At 43.0% G+C, this 16,169-nt stretch overlaps 1 protein-coding gene across 1 annotated transcript in view; it reads left to right on the plus strand.

Annotated features, from left to right (window-relative positions):
* The window catches only part of LOC121861864, a 60,015-nt gene that overhangs the window by 13,628 nt on the left and 30,218 nt on the right, over positions 1 to 16,169 (plus strand). The gene's annotated exons all lie outside the window — the stretch shown is intronic.

Genomic DNA, 16,169 nt, shown 5'->3' on the forward strand with positions numbered 1-16,169 from the left:
GTGAGGGGGGGTATGGGAGGGGGAGGGAGTGGGGAAGGGGGGTGGGAGGTGGTGAGGAAGGGGTGGGAGGGTGAGGAATGGGAGGGGGAGGGAGGGTGGGAGGGTGGGAGGGTGAGGAGGGTGAGGAAGGGGTGGGAGGGGGTGAGGAAGGGGTGGGAGGGGGTGAGGGAAGGCCAACCGTCACATTTTTGGGGGGGTTCGTCTAGGAGAGGGGGGAGGGTCGGTGAGAGGAAATACAAGGGAAAAGGGATGATGAATAACGTGAAGAAAGATGAAGGGAAGGGAAAGATTGTAAGTAAATAGAGATGCATTAACGAATAAAGGGGGAAGAGGATGATTGATGATGCATAAAGACACGGAAAAGGAAGATTAATGAATAAAGAAGCGAAAGATCAATAAATAATGAATAGAAGAATATTACGAAATAAACAAAGGATAAAATAAACAAAGGTGTGATGTGTTAATATATACAGAGTCTCACAAAAATTTATACATAACAGAGTGTCCAGGTGATCGCTTGTACCCCAATAACAACATTACGCGTGTATGTTTGTTTCTGAGACACCCTGCCATCACCCAGTTCATTATGTATGTTCAAAAAGTTCCATAAAGTTCAAATACTCTTAAAAATATCGAAGGAACTTTTTAAAACTTAATATGGAACTTTATACATCCAACAGAGGAGGGAAAGACGATACTGTAACCGAATAGGGAAATTAGCCCAATTTTTCCCCTGGTCGATCTTTCCCGCCTTTTCTCCTCGTCCACTAAGGGTATCCCAAGCTGTGCCTACCACAGTGTTATATATAATGCATTACTGACGCTGTAATGTTAACCTCAAGTCATAAACAGATGACATGGTTCCAATATTAAGTATTGTGTGTATCCATTATTTTTTACTTTATATCATAATCTTCAAAAATAAATCAATTTAGTCTTAGTGTATATTTTAAAAGAAACTATAACGCTACAACACATGTTCACTATAACGCTACAACACTATACCACATTGCTGTGGGGTTGGGTGTACACGGGGCTGCCTAGTGTGGTCCAATACGCCCACTGCAGTTTCCTCCATTCTTGTGTTCTTATTACGTATCAAAGGCACATCAGATCTCTCGAGGCCTTCTATATCCGTTGTTTGCACTATATTCTTGGTCTGATCTGGCAGGATAAAGTCCCCCATACTTACAACCCTCCTGCGGGCCAACACCACCAGCAAAGAGACATTTCTGACAGTTACAACGGACGGTACACGTCATCCGCATGTCAGGGCACCGTCTCCCTTGCCAGATCCTCAAAAAATGTAACATTCCTCCAAAGGATTTTGAAACTATTGCATCCAACCGTTGTCTATGGCGCTCCACCTGTACCCAAGGCGTCAAACATCTCCAGAAGGAACACAATAGAGCCAGATGTGCCCGTAGGGAAAGGAGACACAATCGCACTCCCACCCGGAGCTGTCCTGCCCAATGTGTCATGGTCTGTGGGTCAAGGATTAGACTCCACAGGGGCACCGCCGACAACATCCCTAGTTCACCACTCATCATTATCATCATCATCATAATCTTCGATATCATAATGAAGCAGAGTCGTCGTCGGCTACAACGCACAGCCTTAAGCTAAGCTAAGCTAAGCTAGTATGTATGTATGTAAAACTTCCAGAGAACAATATAATTATCATGTGGCAAATTCTAAGACATTTCTCTTGTTTTCTTTGCCCGACTTTCTGGAGAGAGGATTTTTACTGGCGTTTTAGTGCGTGAGTCTCCATGCATACCAATACCCTGGGCTGGTAGGCGGCGTTGAATTCCACGTATTTGTATGAAGCTCAACACCCTGGAGTCTTTTGGTGTACAGGTTGACACGCACTTAAAAGCATGGTAAATCCTCTCGAGAAAACCAAGCACAGAAAATAATAGAAATGTCTCGGTATTAATTTCTTGTTTTCTGTAAAGCTGTTATGAAAATAACTTACGTGCTATTAGGGATTAAGTTCCAAGATGGTGTAAATAATTGTTTTAGGCCCCCAGGTGGCGCCAGTTATATACGTCAGTCAGGGATAGAAGCGACAGGCGAGGAAAAAAATATTCACGTGATAAAAATTCGAGTTTTGATTCGTCGAATAAGAAATTTAAGATCGAGTGATAAGGTGAACTTTGATCAGTGGAAAAAAAAGATTATCGTGCAAATTGTTTTTAGTAATTGGTAAGACGCATTTTAGTTTGTGCAATAGGTAAGAGAGAGAGAGAGAGAACAACACAGGCGACTCAGTATCAGGAATCTCTCACCCTCCCCCATCGCTGTGTGTATAAGGGAAGCACCGTGTATGGTGCTCTTTGCCGTCTGTCAACATGGTGATGAAAGCCTCACTATATTGCCCATAAACAGGATCTGTAGCTGGGATTATCCGCCTCAAAGATAGACTTTCTCTCTCTCTCGTAGGGGATTTACAGTATATACTTGTAACTGCTCTGATTTTTTTTTCTGGCCTCAGGTTGTCTGTCTGTCTGTCTGTCTGTCTGTCTGTCTGTCTACTTTATTCAGGTTTAGTTTTATATAAGGGTAAAATAATTAAACAGAACATTGACCGATAAACAACACAATAACAAACAGTCCAAATATCAGTGTTTATGGAGGTATTCTTGACACTATCACGACAAAAACCTACAGAGAATCACTTGCCTCTTATCCGTCGGTGGTTCGTTCCCGGGGCAACACCAGTCTACCCAGCTGTGAAGAGAGAGACCTGGGGTAGTGACGTTGGTCGAGTGTTTATTGGTCAATGTGCTGTAGCCTTAATGTACCTAATGGGGTTTTATGTGTGTGTGAGACTCACTTTTAAGTCTTATCTCTCTGATTGTGGTGTTTGTACAATGTGAGGGTTGGTTTTTGCACACACACACACACACACACACACACACACACACACACACACACACACACACACACACACACACACACACACACACACACACACACACACACACACACACACACACACACACACACACACACACACACACACACACACACATATCACCAAACAGCTGTGACGTCATTACCAAGTTAGAGTAGGTCAGGTCAGGTCAGGTCAGGTAAATAAGTCTCAATTTATGCTTATTTAATGCTTATTAAGTTTGCTTTATATATATCTGCTTTATTTTCTTGCTTGGCAGTGTACAGTACAGAGATACATCAAGGGTAGATGGGAGTCTTGGCTGGTTGGTAGGTCCATTACCCCCTCAATAGGTGATATTCTTATAGGATTAATTGAACCGCTGATTCACTAACCAATGACTGTCCACATTCCCTGTATGTTGATGAAGAAACAGGTCTCACAACCTGGACTGGCATTTAGAGGATAGTAACGAACGGGGCTTTGAGAGAGCATTATATGAAGACCCTACTGGAACCATTGCTTATCCCGCCACCACCCACAATTAACACTGAATACCACCCTCACCCCCTCCCCCCCCACCCCCACCCACCCACCCCCCCCACCCTCACCCCCCTCCCCACCACCCCCATCACTCCCTCCACCACCCCCCTCACCCCCCTCCTCACCCCACCCCCTCACCTCCACCACTACATAAATGCTTCACTTTAGAGCTTACACACTGTTTAAATCCAACAAGTTAAATGTTACAAGATTATAATAAAGGGGTAAAGACCTACATCACCAGGTGGACAAACTCAGGTGTGTTGAGGTGGTTTAATTATCCCCCTTAACACCTGAGTCTTTTGTCCCGTTGATAAGAATTCTGGGTTTTGATAATTTTTTTGCCATTTTTTAGGCCTATTGATGTATTATGTTTGGTTTTTACTCTCAAACATACATACATACATACATAACCTAACCTAACCTTAACCTAATCTAATCCAAACTTAAACCCAACCTAACTTAACCCACACGTAACCTAACCTAATCAGACCCGCTATCTTACGAAGAGAACACTGCCCATAATGCTCCAGTAATGGGGTGGATGGATGCGTGTTATTTACGAATCGAATCTTACCTGACCTTTGAGTTGACACCTTTGGTATTAATCCCTCGTCCCAAACAAAGTATTAGCTTATTTACTGCTTTATCTCCCCCTTCTTCCTATTCTTCCTCTTCCTCACCCCTTATCATCATTACTTATTCTCACCTCCTCTTCTCCTTCCTCTTCTTCCTCTTCTTCCTCTTCCTCCTCCTCTTTTTCTTCCTCTTCCTCCTCCTCTTCCTCTTCCTCTTCTTCTTCCTCCTCCTCTTCTTCTTCCTCTTCCTCCTCTTCCTCTCTTCCTCCTCCTCTTCTTCCCCCTCCTCCTCCTCTTCTTCCCCCTCCTCCTCCTCTTCCTCTCTTCCCTCCTCTTCTCCTCCTCTTCTTCACCCTCTTCCTCCTCTTCTTCCCCTCCTCTTCCTCTCTTCCTCCTCTTCTTCTTCACCCTCTTCCTCCTCTTCTTCCTCCCTCTTCCTCTCCTCCTCCTCTTCCTCTCTTCCTCCTCTTCCTCTTCCTCCCTCTCTTCTTCACCCCTCTTCCTCCTCTTCTTCCCCTCCTCTTCCTCCCTCTTCCTCATCTTCTTCTTCACCCTCTTCCTCTTCTTCCTCTACTCTTCCTCCTCCTCCTCTTCCTCTCTTCCTCTCTTCCACCCCCTCCTCCTCTTCTTCACCCTCTTCCTCCTCTTCTTCCTCCCCTCTTCTTCCACCCTCTTCCTCCTCTTCTTCCCCCTCTCTTCCTCTCTTCTCCTCTTCTTCCTGCCTCTTCCTCCTCTTCTTCCTCCCCTACTCTTCCTCTCCTCCTCCTCTTCCCCTCTCTTCCTCCTCTTCCCTCTTCCTCTCCTCTTCTTCACCCTCTTCCTCATCTTCTTCCTCCCTACTCTTCCTCTCTTCCTCCTCTTCCTCCTCCTCCCTCCTCCTCCCCTCCTCCTCTCCTCCTCCTCCTCCTCCTCCTCACCTTCCTCCACCATTACCTCCCACAAGGGTGTTATTAGTCTGTCATTCTCTCTACTAGGGCGGCGTTGGCCTCTCCTCCTGCATCAGCGTGTGACAATGTTCTTCAGGTTTACGGTGACTCTCTCTCTCTCTCTCTCTCTCTCTCTCTTCCCTCTCTCTCTCTCTCTCTTTTCTTTCTTTTCTTTCTTTCTTTTCTTTTCTCTCTTTCTTTTCTCCTCTCTCTCTCTCTCTCTCTCTCTCTCTTTCTCTCTCTCTTTCTTTCTTTCTTTCTTGCTTTCTTTCTTTAGGCAGGAAGGAGAGACAGGAAGAGAGAATGATGAGAGACATAAGTTACCCAAATGAGAGAGAGAGAGAGAGAGAGAGAGAGATTAGATCGACCAGGGAAAGAGAAGAACGAGGGAGGAGAGAAAAGGGAGACTGAGAGAGGTGGAAGGGAGAGAAGAAGAGTGGATGGAATGGGAGGGAGAGTACTACAGGAAGGAAGGGAGAGGAACAGGAGGGAGGGATGCACTGGAACGGATAATGAGGTGTTGGGGAAAGTGGCCGGTAATGACGACACCTCCCTACAGCGGCCACCTCCCCCCCCACAGCACCTCCCTACCAGCCACCTCCCTACACCAGCCACCTCCTACACCAGCCACACTCCCTACACCCCGGCCACCTCCCTACAGCGGCCACCTCCCTACACCGGCCACCTCCCTACACCGCGGCCACCTCCCTACACCGGCCACCTCCCTACACCGGCCACCTCCCTACACCGGCCAGTTCCACTCCTATAGTATTATATAACATGTTCATCCACTCCAAAATCTGTTCATCCTTTCATAAATCTGTCCATCCGTTCATAAATATGTCCATCCTTTCATAAATCTGTCCACCCTTTCATAAATCTGTCCATCCCATAATCCGTCAATAAATCCCCTCTGTTTATTCCGATTCATTTTCGTGTGGCGCTTTGGTTAATACAAATGAATGTGATTATGTCAAATCCACGTGTCGATACTCTCTCTCTCTCTCTCATTCTCATTTCTAGCTGGTCTTTTTAGAAACAGATTAAGTTAGTCCTGGGGTTCCGTTTTCTTTTTGCGCTCCCCTCCACCCCCACCCGCGCTTGACTGCTCGTAAATTGGTGCGTAGAGAGAGCAGCGAGCACCTTGTTCCTCTCATCAACTGGGTATTAGAGTGAGCAATGGTCGACTCATCCCAGGCTAACACGTTATATCTGCCTCACGCTGGCTGACTAGGGTGTGTGTGTGTGTGTGTGTGTGTGTGTGTGTGTGTGTGTGTGTGTGTGTGTGTGTGTGTGAGTGTGTGTGTGTGTGTGTGTGTGATAGCCCAGATAATTTACCGCTTTTGGTGTCATTTTCAGCAAAGATTGAACGGCCTGTCATTAGTTATTGGATTTTTTGGTTTTTAAGGAACAATATCGATGGAAGATGAGGTGATGTAAAGCTGTTTTTTTTTCCATCAGGTGCCCATCAGGTGCCCAATCAGACGCTCCATCAGACGCTCCAGTTATACCAGCGTAAAATGAACTCACACCGTACAATCCACTTTACGCTGGCCGATCAGATTCCCGCGTAAATGATTGTTTACTTTTCCTAGTCGGTCGGATTTCCTGCGACGTGATTGGTTCTCTCACACGATCTGTCTGTAGTAGGCGGAGTTAATATCTTCACTACTAGTTGCTGTTATTGATGTTGCTGATGGTTATTGATGTTGCTGATGGTTATTGATGTTATTATTGATGCTACGTGAGGTCACAGGCGCCTGGGTTAGCTATCATCCACTCGTGGAGATTTGCTGATGCTGTGAGGAGATGATTCACCAGCTCACGAGGAAATCAATTTGCGAGTGGCTCTATTTTTTCCACCACGTAGAAGCAGGTCCCCACATTTATCATCCTGCTCGTAGGTTCACAAGTTGTCTTTGTCGTAAATAGAGACGTAACGTATCTAACTGACGTAAGTAGAGACGTAACGTATCTAACTGACGTAAGTAGAGACGTAACGTATCTAACTGACGTAAGTAGAGACGTAACGTATCTAACTGACGTAAATAGAGACGTAACGTATCTAACTGACGTAAATAGAGACGTAACGTATCTAACTGACGTAAGTAGAGACGTAACGTATCTAACTGACGTAAATAGAGACGTAACGTATCTAACTGACGTAAATAGAGACGTAACGTATCTAACTGACGTAAATAGAGACGTAACGTATCTAACTGACGTAAATAGAGACGTAACGTATCTAACTGACGTAAATAGAGACGTAACGTATCTAACTGACGTAAATAGAGACGTAACGTATCTAACTGACGAACGTAAACTTTTGTGAATCTGAAGGAACGTTGTAGTGTCTCAGGTGGTTGGGCTTTCAGTTGATACATTCCCTCGTTGTAGTGGAAGGTGGAGATGAAGGAACGTAGAATGATTGAAGAAACGCCATAGGCTAGAAGAGGAGGCCAAGGGAAGAAAGAGAATACGAAACAGGAATCTAAAGGAATGGATAATCGGGAAAGGGGATAGGGAGGAGGTGGGTAATGAAAGGGACTACGTGTGAGAGAGAGAGGGAGAGAAAGAGAGTGAGAGGGAGGGGGGTGCAGTAGCTTAACTCAGCGTGCCTGAAGTAAGCGCGTCGTTATTATGACTGAGAGGCTGTCATGTACTTATTTACGTGTTTCTCTGTACTGTTACAATTAAGGTCTTTTATCACGTCCTCTTTAGTGAGCCCATCACCACCACACCATCACCACCACACCGTCACCATCACCACCACACCATCAACACCACACCATCACCACCACACCATCAACACCACACCATCACCACCATCATCACCACACCATCACCACCACACCATCACCACCACACCACCACACCATCACCACCACACCATCACCACCACACCATCACCACCACACCATCACCACCACACCATCACCACCACAACCATCACCACCACACCATCATCACACCATCACCCATCACCACCACACATCACCACCACACCATCACCACACATCACCATCACCACCACACCACCACACCATCACCACCACAACATCACCACCACACCATCACCACCACACCATCACCACACCATCACCACACCATCACCACCACACCATCACCACCACCCATCACCACCACACCATCACCACCACACCATCACCACCACACCATCACCACCACACCATCACCACCACACCATCACCACCACACACACATCACACACCATCACCACCACACCATCACCACCACACCATCACCACCACCACACCATCAACACCACACCATCAACACCACACCATCACCACACCATCACCACCACCACACCATCACCACCACATCATCACCACATCATCACCACACCATCACCACATCAGCACCAATTGACCTCCGCGTTTATTGTGTTATAATTACCAAGATATACCATCACATTGTTCATTAGTGTTTACACGTGGGTACCTGAACTAACCTAACCTAACCTAACCCAACACAAACGAAACACAAACGTTGAATAGTGATCGCCAGGGAAATTGTGTTACGTAAGGTTCGGTTAGGTTAGGTTAGGTTAGGTCAGGTATTTTGTCACCATTTTCCAACCGTGTCAGATATATAATGGATTTCCTCACTTATTTTTCCAACCGTATCAAATCTCTCAAGTAACTGTGTAAAGAGAAATGTTTTGAGTCAAGATATAAACATTTCAGTGTGAGGTTGTGTCGGTCTGGTAAACATTGAAGCCTGGGATGTTGCGGCTGTGCTTTTAACACATTTTAATGAGAAGTAAACACAGTTGGGGAGAGATTAACAATAAGTAAACTGATGAGTGATGTTTTGTTTTCTGGGTGAATGTTGAAATGTTTTTTGGTCTATGTTTACAGGAATATTTTATCTAGTTTCTTTAGTATACGGGTTTCCCTCTGAGCTGAATAAACTCGTTTGGTGTTGGTAAAATATTAAAAATGGCTTACCTGTTATTAAGATCTCTGAACAAAATATTTACATATCAATTTTGTGGTAAATATCGCCTTAATATTGAAAGGTATGAATCGATATCCCTTGTGTTTGGGTGAAATAGAGGTAAATATTTGGTATAAATATGTCTGGTGTGATTCCTCTTGATGGTGTATCCTGGACCAACGCCGCTGCACTGTTGGTAGCTGGTGCAGTGGCCGTAAAGTAAGCGAAAATATTGAGTATGAAGGAAAGCGGAAGGAAGCAAATTCGATGCGGGAGTTTGCTAAAATTGGGAACCTTTCGTCTCTAGATAAACCAATACTAAGAAGGCTATTGGTGCTATGTACTAATACGCTTCATTAATTCAAGTCTTTGCGTAGTCTTGGTGCGTAAGTCATCAATAATTGCGGTAAATATGAATAAATTATCTCTCAGGGCTGATGCAGTACGGGGTGGACCTATCACCTCAATGTCTCCCGCCCCATTGGCTGTGAATAAGTAGCTTTTGCCTGGGGCGTTACTTCACAATTTTCTCTGGGAAAATCCTGAACTAAACTTTAAAAATTTATGTCAGGGAAGAGTAGAGTAACTTCCTTTACATCAGAACATTTCGATTATATAGAATAAATACACGTTTTATTTAAATTGCCGTGGTAGATGGGTGGGTAGATGGTGAGAGAGAGAGAGAGAGAGAGAGAGAGAGAGAGAGAGAGAGAGATTCTTTATTAAAACCTTTCCTTATACAACACACTTGTGCCAAATAGCAACATTGAAGGACATAACCACGATTTAAACCTCCCTCTGCCTCTTGTTCCGTTTATCCACTATTATACGAGTATAATCAAGCCGAATAGACTTATTTTATTAAAGCGTAATTGTGATGGAATACTCATTAGTGCTCTTAGTATTGTGGTTTACATAAGTGCCGGTGGAATACTGAATAGGTTTGAGTGAAGTTCCTTATTTGTTGTGATATCAGAGAGGTTTAATTAGTGATTTGTTTTAATATATTGTTGTACAGAAGGCGGTCTGTTTATACGTGGTGGGACGGCAAGGGTTAATTGTTTAGCAAAGTTCACTGGGTCTTAGTTTTAGGTGCTAGGATTATTAAGCAAAGTTCACTGGGTCTTAGTTTTAGGTGCTAGGATTATTAAGCACCGTTCACTGGGTCTTAGGAATTCAGGCTCTCGTATTTTCTTGTTTCCTTGCTCTGCTTAACCAAGTGTAAAACGTGTAGTCAGCTCTGCTCTCGGTTTCACAGGATGCAGAAATATAGATAGATGGCGCTTTGAAACTTTTACATTACGAAGTTGTGTACAGTCTCTCGTGTACCACAGGGAAATTCCCCCATCTTACTTGGTGGAGAATAAAAATCTAAATATTTCTACACACTATGACAAAAATATCAAGAATATCCCACCTTGGTTACCATTTATAAAACAAAAGCAACACGGATCTTGTGATTGAGTCTTGGATTATATGCGTCAACAAAAACTGTGTCATCTTTCACATTTGTTTTCCATCTTTGTAGTTTAACCGCCCCATTTTGTCATCTTTCACATTTGTTTTCCATCTTTGTAGTTTAACCGCCCCATTTTGTCATCTTTAACATTTGTTTTCCATCTTTGTAGTTTAACCGCCCCATTTTGTCATCTTTCACATTTGTTTTCCATCTTTGTAGTTTAACTGCCCCATTTTGACCCTCTTTTGTCTTTCAATACATTTTGATATGGAAGTTAGAGTTTGTGATTGAAGAAATGAGAGCTTGAATGTACATTACGTTGGAAAAGCTCAAGATAGAATACATTGGCTAAACTGAAGATAAAAGTTAATTGAAGATAGAAGCTAGTTGATGATAGAAGTTAATTAATGCTGTGAAGAAGAATGAAGGACATGAAGTTCCTCGTCTGGGATATGTGTAAAAGTGGTGGTAGGCGGCCGTCGCGGTGTACAGGTCTGGCTGCAGATATAATGTCACGGAGCGTCTCTTGATTGGTTGCCTCTTGGACGTTTGTGTGTGTCTCTATTGTTCCGTGGAGTTAGTCTTTGTTTTCATCTCCTCTCGTCCTGTGAATGGTTGATGAATTTCGGTGTTTTTCTTGATTTTTTCTTGATTTTTTCTTAATTTTTTCTTGATTTTTTTCTCGTCTGAAATGTAAAAAAAAAATATTTGAGTTTTTCTTTTTCATTTCCTAATTATATTTAAAATTCACCAGTAATTGAAGTATCTATATAATCTCTACACATAGTATTCCACGTGTGCAAAATCTATACCCTGTGTGTTCCATAGGTTGCATAAGGGCTACATAACGCTGTTCCAAATGTTACATACAAAGAAACTTAATTTAATTAGCACTGGGTTATTCTAATAGGCGTATATAACGTGCTCCGTTTTGTATTATTTCACTTAATATTCGTCCCTTATTTAAGTTCTAATCTGAAGCGATAAACACAAGGGCAGTGGAACCTCTCTTGAAAACACGAATTAAAAACCTTTATATTACCCAGCAACTACCAATGTTTGAGTATTATAAACAGATTGTGTGAACTCGTCAACCGGTGGGGGAAATAGTGGTGTAATAATACCCTGTGGGAAGTCATCAACAAGACAGTGAGAATACTCGATGAAAAAAGTAAAAAAATAAAAATAAAAAAAAGTAAAAAAAAGTAAAAAAAAAAGTAAAAAAAAAAGTTACACTGCGACCCAGATGGAGTGAAGATGTCCGGCCACCAACAACAATATTGTCATTCTATCTTACAACTAATACTTTTATGCGACTTTTGTTTACACCTTTGTAGGGTTTCGGTTGCTTTTGTTACACTTTCAAAATATAGCTTACGTCTTTTGTTTAGGTCTCATAAGTGAACAATAAGACACTATAGGATAAAAATTCATTCAACAGAGAGAGAGAGAGAGAGAGAGAGAGAGAGAGGTAACACTAAAACTGTTTACATATGATAGGAGCAGGTGGCGCCATCTGTGACCGCCGTATCAGATATCATGGCCAACTGGTGCTGAAGAGGTGAACAGGTGCACTGAGTTTAAGGGTGGGTAGGTGGGCGGGTTGGGTGGATAAAGGGTGGGGTGGGTGGGTGTGAGTGGGTGGGTGAGTAGTGCTGGCTGGCAACGAGGCGGGCGATGGTCAATAGGAGTCACCTTGTATGCAAATCACGATTCAGTGGTGCTGTGACCAAAAAAAAATAGGATAGTCTTTTATGGGTGGGCTGAGGGCTGGTGAAGGAGAGAGAGGGCAGGAGAGGCAGGGACTGATTGAGAGGGAGGGAGGGTAAGGGGGTCAGTGGAATGGATAGAGAGGGTCAGAGAGAGAGAGAGAGAGAGAGGAGCTGCAACTTGGCCAGGAGATACGGGTCATTTTTTCTCTCTCTCACTTTAGCTGAGGGTCGTAAGTCTGTCAGCCGAGGATGAATCTCCCCCCTGACTTAGGAGAAAGGTTAGGATTTATGGCAGGTCCTCTACAGCGCCTTGAGGAATTGAACGTCGAAATGGAGGACTGGAGACAAGAGGTTCTGTGTTGTACTAGAAATGACGTTCACTTTATTGTATGAGTGTTTGTCGTTATGGTATTATTGTTATTTTTTTAACTAGTGCGTAATATGGGATAGTAATTACACTAGTTCATCAATAGTTAATGCTTATGAGAAATAGAAGTGTGTGTGTGTGTGTGTCATATTTCTTTCACTTAATTTTATTCTCTCTTGTATTCCATTCTTCCTTCTTTCCATTTCTCTCTCTCTCTCTCTCTCTCTCTCTCTCTCTCTCTCTCTCTCTCGTGTTTTGTCTTCCATGTACTTTCTTGTTCTTCTTTTTCTCTGTCGTGTGTGGTAGTGTTTAAGTGCATCAATAACTTGAGGCAGAAACGTGCTTAAGTGCCTCCAGTTGCTGCACTGACCCGTTTTCTGTCTGGGAGTAGCGAGATTAACTGACAATAAAAATAATAATAATAATAATAATAATAATAATAATAATAATAATAATAATAATAGGTTAGGTTAGTATTGGGGTGGTTCTTCTTCAGGTGATTCACGTTTTATGACTTAAGAGTTATTGAAGTGCAGTAATACCGTATTATAACATTGAGGTAAGCAACTTGAGCACTGTGAGGAAGCCACTCAACTTATAGTAGAATATTGGTCTTATTGGGTTCATCTCTGCCAGTGGAGTCCAGATTCGGGATTCAGATTCATAAAATATCTTACGCGAATCTTTCCATAACTTGAGGTTAAAAAATGGTTACTGTAGGATCTTGGTGTATTTTTGACGCCATATTTATCACGATAGTGTAAGTAATTGAAGCTGGATTAATTAGATACGTTCTCAGAGGTCGAGTTAAAAGAGGAATTTTAACTTAGGAACCTTTGAGAATCCGGGACTGAACTGGCGGGTGACATTCAGTCCCTCTCAGTGACAAGTTACAAGACCGCTGATGATTGGTGGAAATTGCGGGAAGAGAGAGAGTTATATGGATCCTCCACCTCTGATTGGTTGCAGGATACCCACACTGTCTAGGGTACTCTAGGGGTTCTCCCTCACTGGCTCGGACGGACGATCACACAGACACTCACACCATCTCAGAACTTGTTATTCAAAGGCAGGCAGCTTCGACTAACACTAATGGAAGGTCTTAGATAGTGAGGTGGAAGATGGGATAACTAAGTGGATGCCAGACCGTGTGATATGCATTAAGACTAGCGTGGATTTTGATCACTAGAGGGCGTTGGTATGGAGCGGAGTTTATTATTATTATTATTATTATTATTATTATTATTATTATTATTATTATTATTATTATTATTATTGTTATTGTTATTATTATCGTTATTATTATTCTTATTATTTGAGTTGAGCAATTCCGGCCCCCTGGAAATGCACTGACGACCTACGAATTTATAAGTTATAATGACATATGACACCAATGCTTTGATGACCAGGCTCCCATACCACAAGTTCTGAGATTAACTTTACCAACTGTGTGAGATCTCATCCTAACTCTTACGTCTAGGCTTATCATTGGCCAGATGGAAAACAAATAATTAAGAAAGTGCTGTTGATTAGTTGAAATTTTGCTTCTATAGACAATCCTACATCAAAAATTATTTCCCGTTGTCTTGTATGGGGGAAAATGATAATTATGATACGTTTTCTACTTTACGGGAAATGTAATTAGTTTGAGTATTATGGAGGCAATGTAATGAGGGTTTCCGCCGATCAGGTTTCCAATTAAAACTCGAGATGGGAATGGTAGTAAATGTATTGATCTGTTCTGTCCAATTTTGTTATTATATCACTGTGGCTTTATTAATGATGACGATAATAATAATAATAATAATAATAATAATAATAATAATAATAATAATAATGAATAATAATAATAATAATAATAATAATAATTCGTGTTTCCTTTGCTGTAAGAGGTAGTAAAAGGAGAAGAAAAAATAGTAATAAAAATAATGGGTTTTGTGGCGGTAACGTTGGAACAGCCTCACCCTCTCTGACTGAAGCAAAAATGACGTTTGACAAGATGACGGAAGAACGCGAGGTGGGGCGGGGCGGGGTGGGGGAGAAAGCAACATAACTGATGTTTTAAAACCTTCCATTAAAGAGTTAGGGAAAGTTGTAAGTTGTAATTGAATTATTTATTAAAAATCACTAAATTGACAACGTGTGTGAGGAGGAAAGAGACGTAGATGGGGTTAAGTTTCTTATTGTATTTTGGTTCGGTGGTGTAGTGCGTTATAGTACTCGATTCGTTCCCTCGGGGTCTCTGGTTCGATGCTGGGGTACTCTCAGTCCACTTTACATTAACCTAACTTAACCAACAGGGTAAATAAGCAGGGGTGTCTAATCTTCATGTGATCTATTATATTGGCTGGTAGGGGAAACTTAACTAGGGGATATTTAACACTGGTTTCTGGCTCCGTGTAAGTGGTAAAGTACACACACACACCTCTATATCTCACACACTCACACACACACCCCTTCTTTTCTCTCTCTCACTCTCTCACACTCTCACTCTCTCACTCTCTCACACCGCACAAATACGTTTAAGTGAAGATCTCTCAACCTTGGAGGGACATTATTGAATTTAAGTAGTGGGTCAGTGACTCTAATGGAACCCCGGTAGAGCTGATCAAGTTACTCCTTCTTAGAGCAGTGAGGCTTACTGGGGGGTAGAACAGGGGAGGAGAAACTTGGGGGGAAGGGGGGATGGAGGAACTTCGGGTCGTGGTAGAATTGCGTTGGGGGAGGAACGTAGAGAAGAGTGCTGGGGAGGGGAGGTAGAAGGAATGGAGGGAAGGAAGGAAGGGATGGAGGGAAGGTAGGGAGGGATGGGGGGAGGGAAGGAAGGGAGGGAGGGAAGTGGTATTACCTGGTGGGATTCGTCACACTGAACTACCGACTATTCACTCTCTCTCTCTCTCTCTCTCTCTCTCTCTGTGGGATATACTTACTTTTCTTCCTCCTCCTCCTCTTCCTCCTGCTCCTCTTCCTCCTCCTCCTCCTATTCCTCATCTTCCTCATCTTCCTCCTCCTCCTCCTCTTCCTCATCTTCCTCCTCCCCTCCCTCCTCCTCTGTTAGATGGACAGGTACTCAAAGGTACAGTTCCGTTCAGAAGTTCGTGGTACACTGGCGGTGAAGGATGCATAGTGTGTTGTACTCTCCCAGGACGGCAGGTTCACTACGCCGACCCTCCACCAACACACACACAGTGGGAGCGGCAACAGAGCAGTGTGAGTCGAACGAATACTGCTATTCTGTCTACCTCTACTTATCTACCTTCCTACCTGTGTATCTACTATTCTACTCGTCTACCTCTACTTACCTACCTTCCTACCTGTGTATCTACTATTCTACTCGTCTACCTCTACTTATCTACCTTCCTACCTGTGTATCTACTATTCTACTCGTCTACCTCTACTTATCTACCTTCCTACCTGTGTATCTACTATTCTACTCGTCTACCTCTACTTACCTACCTTCCTACCTGTGTATCTACTATTCTACTCGTCTACCTCTACTTATCTACCTTCCTACCTGTGTATCTACTATTCTACTCGTCTACCTCTACTTATCTACCTTCCTACCTGTGTATCTACTATTCTACTCGTCTACCTCTACTTACCTACCTTCCTACCTGTGTATCTACTATTCTACTCGTCTACCTCTACTTATCTACCTTCCTACCTGTGTATCTACTATTCTACTCGTCTACCTCTACTTATCTACCTTCCTACCTGTGTAT

The sequence above is a fragment of the Homarus americanus genome, unplaced genomic scaffold (genome assembly GCF_018991925.1).
Source record: "Homarus americanus isolate GMGI-L3 unplaced genomic scaffold, GMGI_Hamer_2.0 scaffold57719, whole genome shotgun sequence".
Classification (NCBI taxonomy): Eukaryota; Metazoa; Arthropoda; class Malacostraca; order Decapoda; family Nephropidae; genus Homarus; species Homarus americanus.